Source organism: Ranitomeya variabilis, chromosome 2 (genome assembly GCF_051348905.1).
Source record: "Ranitomeya variabilis isolate aRanVar5 chromosome 2, aRanVar5.hap1, whole genome shotgun sequence".
NCBI classification, from domain to species: Eukaryota; Metazoa; Chordata; class Amphibia; order Anura; family Dendrobatidae; genus Ranitomeya; species Ranitomeya variabilis.
Window position 1 is genome coordinate 141,149,432 of NC_135233.1, and position 15,932 is coordinate 141,165,363.

A 15,932-nucleotide genomic window follows, 5' to 3' on the forward strand; every position below is an offset into this window, starting at 1 on the left:
AGAGTGCAGTATTAACCCTTCCCTATGCCCATTTATGTTTATTTTTTCCATTATGAGATTAATCTCTAGTACATTAGAGCATGATATTACATTAAGTTCCAAACTTAAAAATTGAGGGGGTTCAAACCCCACTCCTGGTATGATTTTTATACTTCAAATTCTACAAGGTTTCTGAAAATGGAGTAATGTTTGAGCACAAGAAAAGTTTGTGTTGCCCGATAGCACAGTATTGATCTTCAATATACCTGACTATCGCCCTTTTATGTTTATTTTTTCCATTATGAGATGAATCTCTAGTACATTAGAGCATGATATTACAGTAAGTTCCAAACTTAAAAATTGAGGAAAATGTAGGGATTAAGGCCAATTTGAATATTTGAGGTAAATATTCAAACTACAGTCCCAAAGAAACATTTGATGTTAAAATAATATCAGAAATATAGCGCAATCCATTCACAAAAAACATTATCTACTAGAGGGGGGTAATCCAGAAAAAAACATGGCCAGTGTGCGTAGGATGTCATGAAATGTAAAATACGCCTGAGAAAATCTGGCCTATGGTAAAGTGATGAATTTGACAAATATGAGCTTTTTTGGAGAGGTTAAAGTGTTTAAATAAACTAAAACCTTGTGCTTAGTGTTGTTGACAAATCTCGATGGCATTTTATTCTAATATTCACTCTTGGTCACCACACTAAACATGTAATCAAAAATGAAAATCTACAAAAGGGGAAAAATATTTTTTTCTGGATGAAATTTACAGTCAACAGTAAGGTTCCCATTAAAAGTCTGTGTATTGCTCTTGATAAGTGTCTTAAAAAAATCTGTTAGTGCAAACTTCATAAGAGAGCACACATTCAATAAACACTAGCTGCCTACGAAATCCAACACTTCATGTGCATTCACCAGGATGGCCGAGTGGTTAAGGCATTGGACTTAAGATCCAATGGATATGTATCCTCGTGGGTTCGAACCCCACTCCTGGTATGAGTTTTACACTTGAAATTCTACAAGATTTCTGAAAAAAGAGTAATGTTTCAGCAAAAGAAATGTTCTTGTAGCCAGGTAGTGCAGTATTAACCCTTCAGTGCCCCTGACCCCTTTAATGTTTATTTTTTTCCATTATGAGATGAATCTCTAGTACATTAGAGCATGATATTACATTAAGTTCCAAACTTAAAATTTGAGGGGCCTCGAACCCCACTCCTGGTATGAGTCTTATACTTGAAATTCTACAAGTTTCTGAAAATGGAGTAATGTTTGAGCAAAAGAAAAGTTCTTGTTGCCAGATAGCACAGTATTAAACCTTCAATGCACCTGACAATCGCCCTTTTATGTTTATTTTTTCCATTATGAGATGAATCTCTAGTACATTAGAGCATGATATTACAGTAAGCTCCAAACTTAAAAATTGAGGGGTTCGAACCTCATTCCTGGTATGAGTTGTACACTTGAAATTCTACAAGATTTCTGAATAATGATTAATATTTCAGCAAAAGAATTGTTCTTGTTGCCAGAGAGTGCAGTATTAACCCTTCAATTAACCCTTTAATATGCCCTTTTATGTTTATTTTTTCCATTATGAGATGAATCTCTAGTACCTTAGAGCATGATATTACAGTAAGCTCCAAACTTAAAAATTGAGGGGTTCGAACCTCATTTCTGGTATGAGTTTTACACTTGAAATTCTACAAGATTTCTAAAAAATGATTATTATTTCCGCAAAAGAATTGTTCTTGTTGCCAGAGAGTACAGTATTAACCCTTCCATACGCCCATTTATGTTTATTTTTTCCATTATGAGATTAATCTCTAGTACATTAGAGCATGATATTACATTAAGTTCCAAACTTAAAAATTGAGGGGGTTCAAACCCCACTCCTGGTATGATTTTTATACTTCAAATTCTACAAGGTTTCTGAAAATGGAGTAATGTTTGAGCACAAGAAACGTTTGTGTTGCCCGATAGCACAGTATTGATCTTCAATATACCTGACTATCGCCCTTTTATGTTTATTTTTTCCATTATGAGATGAATCTCTAGTACATTAGAGCATGATATTACAGTAAGTTCCAAACTTAAAAATTGAGGAAAATGTAGGGATTAAGGCCAATTTGAATATTTGAGGTAAATATTCAAACTACAGTCCCAAAGAAACATTTGATGTTAAAATAATATCAGAAATATAGCGCAATCCATTCACAAAAAACATTATCTACTAGAGGGGGGTAATCCAGAAAAAAACATGGCCAGTGTGCGTAGGATGTCATGAAATGTAAAATACGCCTGAGAAAATCTGGCCTATGGTAAAGTGATGAATTTGACAAATATGAGCTTTTTTGGAGAGGTTAAAGTGTTTAAATAAACTAAAACCTTGTGCTTAGTGTTGTTGACAAATCTCGATGGCATTTTATTCTAATATTCACTCTTGGTCACCACACTAAACATGTAATCAAAAATGAAAATCTACAAAAGGGGAAAAATATTTTTTTCTGGATGAAATTTACAGTCAACAGTAAGGTTCCCATTAAAAGTCTGTGTATTGCTCTTGATAAGTGTCTTAAAAAAATCTGTTAGTGCAAACTTCATAAGAGAGCACACATTCAATAAACACTAGCTGCCTACGAAATCCAACACTTCATGTGCATTCACCAGGATGGCCGAGTGGTTAAGGCATTGGACTTAAGATCCCCACTCCTGGTATGAGTTTTACACTTGAAATTCTACAAGATTTCTGAAAAAAGAGTAATGTTTCAGCAAAAGAAATGTTCTTGTAGCCAGGTAGTGCAGTATTAACCCTTCAGTGCCCCTGACCCCTTTAATGTTTATTTTTTTCCATTATGAGATGAATCTCTAGTACATTAGAGCATGATATTACATTAAGTTCCAAACTTAAAATTTGAGGGGCCTCGAACCCCACTCCTGGTATGAGTCTTATACTTGAAATTCTACAAGTTTCTGAAAATGGAGTAATGTTTGAGCAAAAGAAAAGTTCTTGTTGCCAGATAGCACAGTATTAAACCTTCAATGCACCTGACAATCGCCCTTTTATGTTTATTTTTTCCATTATGAGATGAATCTCTAGTACATTAGAGCATGATATTACAGTAAGCTCCAAACTTAAAAATTGAGGGGTTCGAACCTCATTCCTGGTATGAGTTGTACACTTGAAATTCTACAAGATTTCTGAATAATGATTAATATTTCAGCAAAAGAATTGTTCTTGTTGCCAGAGAGTGCAGTATTAACCCTTCAATTAACCCTTTAATATGCCCTTTTATGTTTATTTTTTCCATTATGAGATGAATCTCTAGTACCTTAGAGCATGATATTACAGTAAGCTCCAAACTTAAAAATTGAGGGGTTCGAACCTCATTTCTGGTATGAGTTTTACACTTGAAATTCTACAAGATTTCTAAAAAATGATTATTATTTCCGCAAAAGAATTGTTCTTGTTGCCAGAGAGTACAGTATTAACCCTTCCATACGCCCATTTATGTTTATTTTTTCCATTATGAGATTAATCTCTAGTACATTAGAGCATGATATTACATTAAGTTCCAAACTTAAAAATTGAGGGGGTTCAAACCCCACTCCTGGTATGATTTTTATACTTCAAATTCTACAAGGTTTCTGAAAATGGAGTAATGTTTGAGCACAAGAAACGTTTGTGTTGCCCGATAGCACAGTATTAATCTTCAATATACCTGACTATCGCCCTTTTATGTTTATTTTTTCCATTATGAGATGAGTCTCTAGTACATTAGAGCATGATATTACAGTAAGTTCCAAACTTAAAAATTGAGGAAAATGTAGGGATTAAGGCCAATTTGAATATTTGAGGTAAATATTCAAACTACAGTCCCAAAGAAACATTTGATGTTAAAATAATATCAGAAATATAGCGCAATCCATTCACAAAAAACATTATCTACTAGAGGGGGGTAATCCAGAAAAAAACATGGCCAGTGTGCGTAGGATGTCATGAAATGTAAAATACGCCTGAGAAAATCTGGCCTATGGTAAAGTGATGAATTTGACAAATATGAGCTTTTTTGGAGAGGTTAAAGTGTTTAAATAAACTAAAACCTTGTGCTTAGTGTTGTTGACAAATCTCGATGGCATTTTATTCTAATATTCACTCTTGGTCACCACACTAAACATGTAATCAAAAATGAAAATCTACAAAAGGGGAAAAATATTTTTTTCTGGATGAAATTTACAGTCAACAGTAAGGTTCCCATTAAAAGTCTGTGTATTGCTCTTGATAAGTGTCTTAAAAAAATCTGTTAGTGCAAACTTCATAAGAGAGCACACATTCAATAAACACTAGCTGCCTACGAAATCCAACACTTCATGTGCATTCACCAGGATGGCCGAGTGGTTAAGGCATTGGACTTAAGATCCAATGGATATGTATCCTCGTGGGTTCGAACCCCACTCCTGGTATGAGTTTTACACTTGAAATTCTACAAGATTTCTGAAAAAAGAGTAATGTTTCAGCAAAAGAAATGTTCTTGTAGCCAGGTAGTGCAGTATTAACCCTTCAGTGCCCCTGACTATCATCCTTTAATGTTTATTTTTTTCCATTATGAGATGAATCTCTAGTACATTAGAGCATGATATTACATTAGAGCATGATATTACATTAAGTTCCAAACTTAAAATTTGAGGGGCCTCGAACCCCACTCCTGGTATGAGTCTTATACTTGAAATTCTACAAGTTTCTGAAAATGGAGTAATGTTTGAGCAAAAGAAAAGTTCTTGTTGCCAGATAGCACAGTATTAAACCTTCAATGCACCTGACAATCGCCCTTTTATGTTTATTTTTTCCATTATGAGATGAATCTCTAGTACATTAGAGCATGATATTACAGTAAGCTCCAAACTTAAAAATTGAGTGGTTCGAACCTCATTCCTGGTATGAGTTGTACACTTGAAATTCTACAAGATTTCTGAATAATGATTAATATTTCAGCAAAAGAATTGTTCTTGTTGCCAGAGAGTGCAGAATTAACCCTTCAATTAACCCTTTAATATGCCCTTTTATGTTTATTTTTTCCATTATGAGATGAATCTCTAGTACCTTAGAGCATGATATTACAGTAAGCTCCAAACTTAAAAATTGAGGGGTTGGAACCTCATTTCTGGTATGAGTTTTACACTTGAAATTCTACAAGATTTCTAAAAAATTATTATTATTTCAGCAAAAGAATTGTTCTTGTTGCCAGAGAGTGCAGTATTAACCCTTCCCTATGCCCATTTATGTTTATTTTTTCCATTATGAGATTAATCTCTAGTACATTAGAGCATGATATTACATTAAGTTCCAAACTTAAAAATTGAGGGGGTTCAAACCCCACTCCTGGTATGATTTTTATACTTCAAATTCTACAAGGTTTCTGAAAATGGAGTAATGTTTGAGCACAAGAAAAGTTTGTGTTGCCCGATAGCACAGTATTGATCTTCAATATACCTGACTATCGCCCTTTTATGTTTATTTTTTCCATTATGAGATGAATCTCTAGTACATTAGAGCATGATATTACAGTAAGTTCCAAACTTAAAAATTGAGGAAAATGTAGGGATTAAGGCCAATTTGAATATTTGAGGTAAATATTCAAACTACAGTCCCAAAGAAACATTTGATGTTAAAATAATATCAGAAATATAGCGCAATCCATTCACAAAAAACATTATCTACTAGAGGGGGGTAATCCAGAAAAAAACATGGCCAGTGTGCGTAGGATGTCATGAAATGTAAAATACGCCTGAGAAAATCTGGCCTATGGTAAAGTGATGAATTTGACAAATATGAGCTTTTTTGGAGAGGTTAAAGTGTTTAAATAAACTAAAACCTTGTGCTTAGTGTTGTTGACAAATCTCGATGGCATTTTATTCTAATATTCACTCTTGGTCACCACACTAAACATGTAATCAAAAATGAAAATCTACAAAAGGGGAAAAATATTTTTTTCTGGATGAAATTTACAGTCAACAGTAAGGTTCCCATTAAAAGTCTGTGTATTGCTCTTGATAAGTGTCTTAAAAAAATCTGTTAGTGCAAACTTCATAAGAGAGCACACATTCAATAAACACTAGCTGCCTACGAAATCCAACACTTCATGTGCATTCACCAGGATGGCCGAGTGGTTAAGGCATTGGACTTAAGATCCAATGGATATGTATCCTCGTGGGTTCGAACCCCACTCCTGGTATGAGTTTTACACTTGAAATTCTACAAGATTTCTGAAAAAAGAGTAATGTTTCAGCAAAAGAAATGTTCTTGTAGCCAGGTAGTGCAGTATTAACCCTTCAGTGCCCCTGACCCCTTTAATGTTTATTTTTTTCCATTATGAGATGAATCTCTAGTACATTAGAGCATGATATTACATTAAGTTCCAAACTTAAAATTTGAGGGGCCTCGAACCCCACTCCTGGTATGAGTCTTATACTTGAAATTCTACAAGTTTCTGAAAATGGAGTAATGTTTGAGCAAAAGAAAAGTTCTTGTTGCCAGATAGCACAGTATTAAACCTTCAATGCACCTGACAATCGCCCTTTTATGTTTATTTTTTCCATTATGAGATGAATCTCTAGTACATTAGAGCATGATATTACAGTAAGCTCCAAACTTAAAAATTGAGGGGTTCGAACCTCATTCCTGGTATGAGTTGTACACTTGAAATTCTACAAGATTTCTGAATAATGATTAATATTTCAGCAAAAGAATTGTTCTTGTTGCCAGAGAGTGCAGTATTAACCCTTCAATTAACCCTTTAATATGCCCTTTTATGTTTATTTTTTCCATTATGAGATGAATCTCTAGTACCTTAGAGCATGATATTACAGTAAGCTCCAAACTTAAAAATTGAGGGGTTCGAACCTCATTTCTGGTATGAGTTTTACACTTGAAATTCTACAAGATTTCTAAAAAATGATTATTATTTCCGCAAAAGAATTGTTCTTGTTGCCAGAGAGTACAGTATTAACCCTTCCATACGCCCATTTATGTTTATTTTTTCCATTATGAGATTAATCTCTAGTACATTAGAGCATGATATTACATTAAGTTCCAAACTTAAAAATTGAGGGGGTTCAAACCCCACTCCTGGTATGATTTTTATACTTCAAATTCTACAAGGTTTCTGAAAATGGAGTAATGTTTGAGCACAAGAAACGTTTGTGTTGCCCGATAGCACAGTATTAATCTTCAATATACCTGACTATCGCCCTTTTATGTTTATTTTTTCCATTATGAGATGAGTCTCTAGTACATTAGAGCATGATATTACAGTAAGTTCCAAACTTAAAAATTGAGGAAAATGTAGGGATTAAGGCCAATTTGAATATTTGAGGTAAATATTCAAACTACAGTCCCAAAGAAACATTTGATGTTAAAATAATATCAGAAATATAGCGCAATCCATTCACAAAAAACATTATCTACTAGAGGGGGGTAATCCAGAAAAAAACATGGCCAGTGTGCGTAGGATGTCATGAAATGTAAAATACGCCTGAGAAAATCTGGCCTATGGTAAAGTGATGAATTTGACAAATATGAGCTTTTTTGGAGAGGTTAAAGTGTTTAAATAAACTAAAACCTTGTGCTTAGTGTTGTTGACAAATCTCGATGGCATTTTATTCTAATATTCACTCTTGGTCACCACACTAAACATGTAATCAAAAATGAAAATCTACAAAAGGGGAAAAATATTTTTTTCTGGATGAAATTTACAGTCAACAGTAAGGTTCCCATTAAAAGTCTGTGTATTGCTCTTGATAAGTGTCTTAAAAAAATCTGTTAGTGCAAACTTCATAAGAGAGCACACATTCAATAAACACTAGCTGCCTACGAAATCCAACACTTCATGTGCATTCACCAGGATGGCCGAGTGGTTAAGGCGTTGGACTTAAGATCCAATGGATATGTATCCTCGTGGGTTCGAACCCCACTCCTGGTATGAGTTTTACACTTGAAATTCTACAAGATTTCTGAAAAAAGAGTAATGTTTCAGCAAAAGAAATGTTCTTGTAGCCAGGTAGTGCAGTTAATACTTCAGGTAGTGCACCCTTCAGTGCCCCTGACTATCACCCTTTAATGTTTATTTTTTTCCATTATGAGATGAATCTCTAGTACATTAGAGCATGATATTACATTAAGTTCCAAACTTAAAATTTGAGGGGCCTCGAACCCCACTCCTGGTATGAGTCTTATACTTGAAATTCTACAAGTTTCTGAAAATGGAGTAATGTTTGAGCAAAAGAAAAGTTCTTGTTGCCAGATAGCACAGTATTAAACCTTCAATGCACCTGACAATCGCCCTTTTATGTTTATTTTTTCCATTATGAGATGAATCTCTAGTACATTAGAGCATGATATTACAGTAAGCTCCAAACTTAAAAATTTAGGGGTTCGAACCTCATTCCTGGTATGAGTTGTACACTTGAAATTCTACAAGATTTCTGAATAATGATTAATATTTCAGCAAAAGAATTGTTCTTGTTGCCAGAGAGTGCAGTATTAACCCTTCAATTAACCCTTTAATATGCCCTTTTATGTTTATTTTTTCCATTATGAGATGAATCTCTAGTACCTTAGAGCATGATATTACAGTAAGCTCCAAACTTAAAAATTGAGGGGTTGGAACCTCATTTCTGGTATGAGTTTTACACTTGAAATTCTACAAGATTTCTAAAAAATTATTATTATTTCAGCAAAAGAATTGTTCTTGTTGCCAGAGAGTGCAGTATTAACCCTTCCATATGCCCATTTATGTTTATTTTTTCCATTATGAGATTAATCTCTAGTACATTAGAGCATGATATTACATTAAGTTCCAAACTTAAAAATTGAGGGGGTTCAAACCCCACTCCTGGTATGATTTTTATACTTCAAATTCCACAAGGTTTCTGAAAATGGAGTAATGTTTGAGCACAAGAAAAGTTTGTGGTGCCCGATAGCACAGTATTGATCTTCAATATACCTGACTATCGCCCTTTTATGTTTATTTTTTCCATTATGAGATGAATCTCTAGTACATTAGAGCATGATATTACAGTAAGTTCCAAACTTAAAAATTGAGGAAAATGTAGGGATTAAGGCCAATTTGAATATTTGAGGTAAATATTCAAACTACAGTCCCAAAGAAACATTTGATGTTAAAATAATATCAGAAATATAGCGCAATCCATTCACAAAAAACATTATCTACTAGAGGGGGGTAATCCAGAAAAAAACATGGCCAGTGTGCGTAGGATGTCATGAAATGTCAAATACGCCTGAGAAAATCTGGCCTATGGTAAAGTGATGAATTTGACAAATATGAGCTTTTTTGGAGAGGTTAAAGTGTTTAAATAAACTAAAACCTTGTGCTTAGTGTTGTTGACAAATCTCGATGGCATTTTATTCTAATATTCACTCTTGGTCACCACACTAAACATGTAATCAAAAATGAAAATCTACAAAAGGGGAAAAATATTTTTTTCTGGATGAAATTTACAGTCAACAGTAAGGTTCCCATTAAAAGTCTGTGTATTGCTCTTGATAAGTGTCTTAAAAAAATCTGTTAGTGCAAACTTCATAAGAGAGCACACATTCAATAAACACTAGCTGCCTACGAAATCCAACACTTCATGTGCATTCACCAGGATGGCCGAGTGGTTAAGGCGTTGGACTTAAGATCCAATGGATATGTATCCTCGTGGGTTCGAACCCCACTCCTGGTATGAGTTTTACACTTGAAATTCTACAAGATTTCTGAAAAAAGAGTAATGTTTCAGCAAAAGAAATGTTCTTGTAGCCAGGTAGTGCAGTATTAACCCTTCAGTGCCCCTGACTATCATCCTTTAATGTTTATTTTTTTCCATTATGAGATGAATCTCTAGTACATTAGAGCATGATATTACATTAAGTTCCAAACTTAAAATTTGAGGGGCCTCGAACCCCACTCCTGGTATGAGTCTTATACTTGAAATTCTACAAGTTTCTGAAAATGGAGTAATGTTTGAGCAAAAGAAAAGTTCTTGTTGCCAGATAGCACAGTATTAAACCTTCAATGCACCTGACAATCGCCCTTTTATGTTTATTTTTTCCATTATGAGATGAATCTCTAGTACATTAGAGCATGATATTACAGTAAGCTCCAAACTTAAAAATTGAGGGGTTCGAACCTCATTCCTGGTATGAGTTGTACACTTGAAATTCTACAAGATTTCTGAATAATGATTAATATTTCAGCAAAAGAATTGTTCTTGTTGCCAGAGAGTGCAGAATTAACCCTTCAATTAACCCTTTAATATGCCCTTTTATGTTTATTTTTTCCATTATGAGATGAATCTCTAGTACCTTAGAGCATGATATTACAGTAAGCTCCAAACTTAAAAATTGAGGGGTTCGAACCTCATTTCTGGTATGAGTTTTACACTTGAAATTCTACAAGATTTCTAAAAAATTATTATTATTTCAGCAAAAGAATTGTTCTTGTTGCCAGAGAGTGCAGTATTAACCCTTCCATATGCCCATTTATGTTTATTTTTTCCATTATGAGATTAATCTCTAGTACATTAGAGCATGATATTACATTAAGTTCCAAACTTAAAAATTGAGGGGGTTCAAACCCCACTCCTGGTATGATTTTTATACTTCAAATTCTACAAGGTTTCTGAAAATGGAGTAATGTTTGAGCACAAGAAAAGTTTGTGTTGCCCGATAGCACAGTATTAATCTTCAATATACCTGACTATCGCCCTTTTATGTTTATTTTTTCCATTATGAGATGAATCTCTAGTACATTAGAGCATGATATTACAGTAAGTTCCAAACTTAAAAATTGAGGAAAATGTAGGGATTAAGGCCAATTTGAATATTTGAGGTAAATATTCAAACTACAGTCCCAAAGAAACATTTGATGTTAAAATAATATCAGAAATATAGCGCAATCCATTCACAAAAAACATTATCTACTAGAGGGGGGTAATCCAGAAAAAAACATGGCCAGTGTGTGTAGGATGTCATGAAATGTAAAATACGCCTGAGAAAATCTGGTCTATGGTAAAGTTATGAATTTGACAAATATGAGCTTTTTTGGAGAGGTTAAAGTGTTTAAATAAACTAAAACCTTGTGCTTAGTGTTGTTGACAAATCTCGATGGCATTTTATTCTAATATTCACTCTTGGTCACCACACTAAACATGTAATCAAAAATGAAAATCTACAAAAGGGGAAAAATATTTTTTTCTGGATGAAATTTACAGTCAACAGTAAGGTTCCCATTAAAAGTCTGTGTATTGCTCTTGATAAGTGTCTTAAAAAAATCTGTTAGTGCAAACTTCATAAGAGAGCACACATTCAATAAACACTAGCTGCCTACGAAATCCAACACTTCATGTGCATTCACCAGGATGGCCGAGTGGTTAAGGCGTTGGACTTAAGATCCAATGGATATGTATCCTCGTGGGTTCAAACCCCACTCCTGGTATGAGTTTTACACTTGAAATTCTACAAGATTTCTGAAAAAAGAGTAATGTTTCAGCAAAAGAAATGTTCTTGTAGCCAGGTAGTGCAGTATTAACCCTTCAGTGCCCCTGACTATCATCCTTTAATGTTTATTTTTTTCCATTATGAGATGAATCTCTAGTACATTAGAGCATGATATTACATTAAGTTCCAAACTTAAAATTTGAGGGGCCTCGAACCCCACTCCTGGTATGAGTCTTATACTTGAAATTCTACAAGTTTCTGAAAATGGAGTAATGTTTGAGCAAAAGAAAAGTTCTTGTTGCCAGATAGCACAGTATTAAACCTTCAATGCACCTGACAATCGCCCTTTTATGTTTATTTTTTCCATTATGAGATGAATCTCTAGTACATTAGAGCATGATATTACAGTAAGCTCCAAACTTAAAAATTGAGGGGTTCGAACCTCATTCCTGGTATGAGTTGTACACTTGAAATTCTACAAGATTTCTGAATAATGATTAATATTTCAGCAAAAGAATTGTTCTTGTTGCCAGAGAGTGCAGAATTAACCCTTCAATTAACCCTTTAATATGCCCTTTTATGTTTATTTTTTCCATTATGAGATGAATCTCTAGTACCTTAGAGCATGATATTACAGTAAGCTCCAAACTTAAAAATTGAGGGGTTGGAACCTCATTTCTGGTATGAGTTTTACACTTGAAATTCTACAAGATTTCTAAAAAATTATTATTATTTCAGCAAAAGAATTGTTCTTGTTGCCAGAGAGTGCAGTATTAACCCTTCCATATGCCCATTTATGTTTATTTTTTCCATTATGAGATTAATCTCTAGTACATTAGAGCATGATATTACATTAAGTTCCAAACTTAAAAATTGAGGGGGTTCAAACCCCACTCCTGGTATGATTTTTATACTTCAAATTCTACAAGGTTTCTGAAAATGGAGTAATGTTTGAGCACAAGAAAAGTTTGTGTTGCCCGATAGCACAGTATTGATCTTCAATATACCTGACTATCGCCCTTTTATGTTTATTTTTTCCATTATGAGATGAGTCTCTAGTACATTAGAGCATGATATTACAGTAAGTTCCAAACTTAAAAATTGAGGAAAATGTAGGGATTAAGGCCAATTTGAATATTTGAGGTAAATATTCAAACTACAGTCCCAAAGAAACATTTGATGTTAAAATAATATCAGAAATATAGCGCAATCCATTCACAAAAAACATTATCTACTAGAGGGGGGTAATCCAGAAAAAAACATGGCCAGTGTGCGTAGGATGTCATGAAATGTAAAATACGCCTGAGAAAATCTGGCCTATGGTAAAGTGATGAATTTGACAAATATGAGCTTTTTTGGAGAGGTTAAAGTGTTTAAATAAACTAAAACCTTGTGCTTAGTGTTGTTGACAAATCTCGATGGCATTTTATTCTAATATTCACTCTTGGTCACCACACTAAACATGTAATCAAAAATGAAAATCTACAAAAGGGGAAAAATATTTTTTTCTGGATGAAATTTACAGTCAACAGTAAGGTTCCCATTAAAAGTCTGTGTATTGCTCTTGATAAGTGTCTTAAAAAAATCTGTTAGTGCAAACTTCATAAGAGAGCACACATTCAATAAACACTAGCTGCCTACGAAATCCAAAACTTCATGTGCATTCACCAGGATGGCCGAGTGGTTAAGGCGTTGGACTTAAGATCCAATGGATATGTATCCTCGTGGGTTCGAACCCCACTCCTGGTATGAGTTTTACACTTGAAACTCTACAAGATTTCTGAAACAAGAGTAATGTTTCAGCAAAAGAAATGTTCTTGTAGCCAGGTAGTGCAGTATTAACCCTTCAGTGCCCCTGACTATCACCCTTTAATGTTTATTTTTTTCCATTATGAGATGAATCTCTAGTACATTAGAGCATGATATTACATTAAGTTCCAAACTTAAAATTTGAGGGGCCTCGAACCCCACTCCTGGTATGAGTCTTATACTTGAAATTCTACAAGTTTCTGAAAATGGAGTAATGTTTGAGCAAAAGAAAAGTTCTTGTTGCCAGATAGCACAGTATTAAACCTTCAATGCACCTGACAATCGCCCTTTTATGTTTATTTTTTCCATTATGAGATGAATCTCTAGTACATTAGAGCATGATATTACAGTAAGCTCCAAACTTAAAAATTGAGGGGTTCGAACCTCATTCCTGGTATGAGTTGTACACTTGAAATTCTACAAGATTTCTGAATAATGATTAATATTTCAGCAAAAGAATTGTTCTTTTTGCCAGAGAGTGCAGAATTAACCCTTCAATTAACCCTTTAATATGCCCTTTTATGTTTATTTTTTCCATTATGAGATGAATCTCTAGTACCTTAGAGCATGATATTACAGTAAGCTCCAAACTTAAAAATTGAGGGGTTCGAACCTCATTTCTGGTATGAGTTTTACACTTGAAATTCTACAAGATTTCTAAAAAATTATTATTATTTCAGCAAAAGAATTGTTCTTGTTGCCAGAGAGTGCAGTATTAACCCTTCCATATGCCCATTTATGTTTATTTTTTCCATTATGAGATTAATCTCTAGTACATTAGAGCATGATATTACATTAAGTTCCAAACTTAAAAATTGAGGGGGTTCAAACCCCACTCCTGGTATGATTTTTATACTTCAAATTCTACAAGGTTTCTGAAAATGGAGTAATGTTTGAGCACAAGAAAAGTTTGTGTTGCCCGATAGCACAGTATTAATCTTCAATATACCTGACTATCGCCCTTTTATGTTTATTTTTTCCATTATGAGATGAATCTCTAGTACATTAGAGCATGATATTACAGTAAGTTCCAAACTTAAAAATTGAGGAAAATGTAGGGATTAAGGCCAATTTGAATATTTGAGGTAAATATTCAAACTACAGTCCCAAAGAAACATTTGATGTTAAAATAATATCAGAAATATAGCGCAATCCATTCACAAAAAACATTATCTACTAGAGGGGGGTAATCCAGAAAAAAACATGGCCAGTGTGCGTAGGATGTCATGAAATGTAAAATACGCCTGAGAAAATCTGGCCTATGGTAAAGTGATGAATTTGACAAATATGAGCTTTTTTGGAGAGGTTAAAGTGTTTAAATAAACTAAAACCTTGTGCTTAGTGTTGTTGACAAATCTCGATGGCATTTTATTCTAATATTCACTCTTGGTCACCACACTAAACATGTAATCAAAAATGAAAATCTACAAAAGGGGAAAAATATTTTTTTCTGGATGAAATTTACAGTCAACAGTAAGGTTCCCATTAAAAGTCTGTGTATTGCTCTTGATAAGTGTCTTAAAAAAATCTGTTAGTGCAAACTTCATAAGAGAGCACACATTCAATAAACACTAGCTGCCTACAAAATCCAAAACTTCATGTGCATTCACCAGGATGGCCGAGTGGTTAAGGCATTGGACTTAAGATCCAATGGATATGTATCCTCGTGGGTTTGAACCCCACTCCTGGTATGAGTTTTACACTTGAAATTCTACAAGATTTCTGAAAAAAGAGTAATGTTTCAGCAAAAGAAATGTTCTTGTAGCCAGGTAGTGCAGTATTAACCTTTCAGTGCCCCTGACTATCACCCTTTAATGTTTATTTTTTTCCATTATGAGATGAATCTCTAGTACATTAGAGCATGATATTACATTAAGTTCCAAACTTAAAATTTGAGGGGCCTCGAACCCCACTCCTGGTATGAGTCTTATACTTGAAATTCTACAAGTTTCTGAAAATGGAGTAATGTTTGAGCAAAAGAAAAGTTCTTGTTGCCAGATAGCACAGTATTAAACCTTCAATGCACCTGACAATCGCCCTTTTATGTTTATTTTTTCCATTATGAGATGAATCTCTAGTGCATTAGAGCATGATATTACAGTAAGCTCTAAACTTAAAAATTAAGGGGTTCGTACCTCATTCCTGGTATGAGTTGTACACTTGAAATTCTACAAGATTTCTGAATAATGATTAATATTTCAGCAAAAGAATTGTTCTTGTTGCCAGAGAGTGCAGTATTAACCCTTCAATTAACCCTTTAATATGCCCTTTTATGTTTATTTTTTCCATTATGAGATGAATCTCTAGTACCTTAGAGCATGATATTACAGTAAGCTCCAAACTTAAAAATTGAGGGGTTCGAACCTCATTTCTGGTATGAGTTTTACACTTGAAATTCTACAAGATTTCTAAAAAATGATTATTATTTCAGCAAAAGAATTGTTCTTGTTGCCAGAGAGTGCAGTATTAACCCTTCCATACGCCCATTTATGTTTATTTTTTCCATTATGAGATTAATCTCTAGTACATTAGAGCATGATATTACATTAAGTTCCAAACTTAAAAATTGAGGGGGTTCAAACCCCACTCCTGGTATGATATTTATACTTCAAATTCTACAAGGTTTCTGAAAATGGAGTAA

General features: G+C 33.9%; 8 non-coding genes across 8 annotated transcripts; all 8 read left to right on the top strand.

Moving 5' to 3' along the window:
• The first annotated feature begins 904 nt into the window (after nucleotides 1-904).
• Nucleotides 905-987, top strand: TRNAL-UAA (transfer RNA leucine (anticodon UAA)). Its single transcript has one exon. It is a non-coding gene; the product is annotated as a tRNA-Leu (tRNA).
• Nucleotides 988-4,366: 3,379 nt separating this feature from the next.
• On the top strand, nucleotides 4,367-4,449 carry TRNAL-UAA (transfer RNA leucine (anticodon UAA)). Its single transcript has one exon. It is a non-coding gene; the product is annotated as a tRNA-Leu (tRNA).
• Nucleotides 4,450-6,135: 1,686 nt separating this feature from the next.
• On the top strand, nucleotides 6,136-6,218 carry TRNAL-UAA (transfer RNA leucine (anticodon UAA)). Its single transcript has one exon. It is a non-coding gene; the product is annotated as a tRNA-Leu (tRNA).
• A 1,663-nt stretch (nucleotides 6,219-7,881) lies between these two features.
• TRNAL-UAA (transfer RNA leucine (anticodon UAA)) lies at nucleotides 7,882-7,964 on the top strand. Its single transcript has one exon. It is a non-coding gene; the product is annotated as a tRNA-Leu (tRNA).
• Nucleotides 7,965-9,646: 1,682 nt separating this feature from the next.
• On the top strand, nucleotides 9,647-9,729 carry TRNAL-UAA (transfer RNA leucine (anticodon UAA)). Its single transcript has one exon. It is a non-coding gene; the product is annotated as a tRNA-Leu (tRNA).
• A 1,668-nt stretch (nucleotides 9,730-11,397) lies between these two features.
• On the top strand, nucleotides 11,398-11,480 carry TRNAL-UAA (transfer RNA leucine (anticodon UAA)). Its single transcript has one exon. It is a non-coding gene; the product is annotated as a tRNA-Leu (tRNA).
• Nucleotides 11,481-13,148: 1,668 nt separating this feature from the next.
• On the top strand, nucleotides 13,149-13,231 carry TRNAL-UAA (transfer RNA leucine (anticodon UAA)). Its single transcript has one exon. It is a non-coding gene; the product is annotated as a tRNA-Leu (tRNA).
• A 1,668-nt stretch (nucleotides 13,232-14,899) lies between these two features.
• On the top strand, nucleotides 14,900-14,982 carry TRNAL-UAA (transfer RNA leucine (anticodon UAA)). Its single transcript has one exon. It is a non-coding gene; the product is annotated as a tRNA-Leu (tRNA).
• The last annotated feature ends 950 nt before the right edge of the window (nucleotides 14,983-15,932 follow it).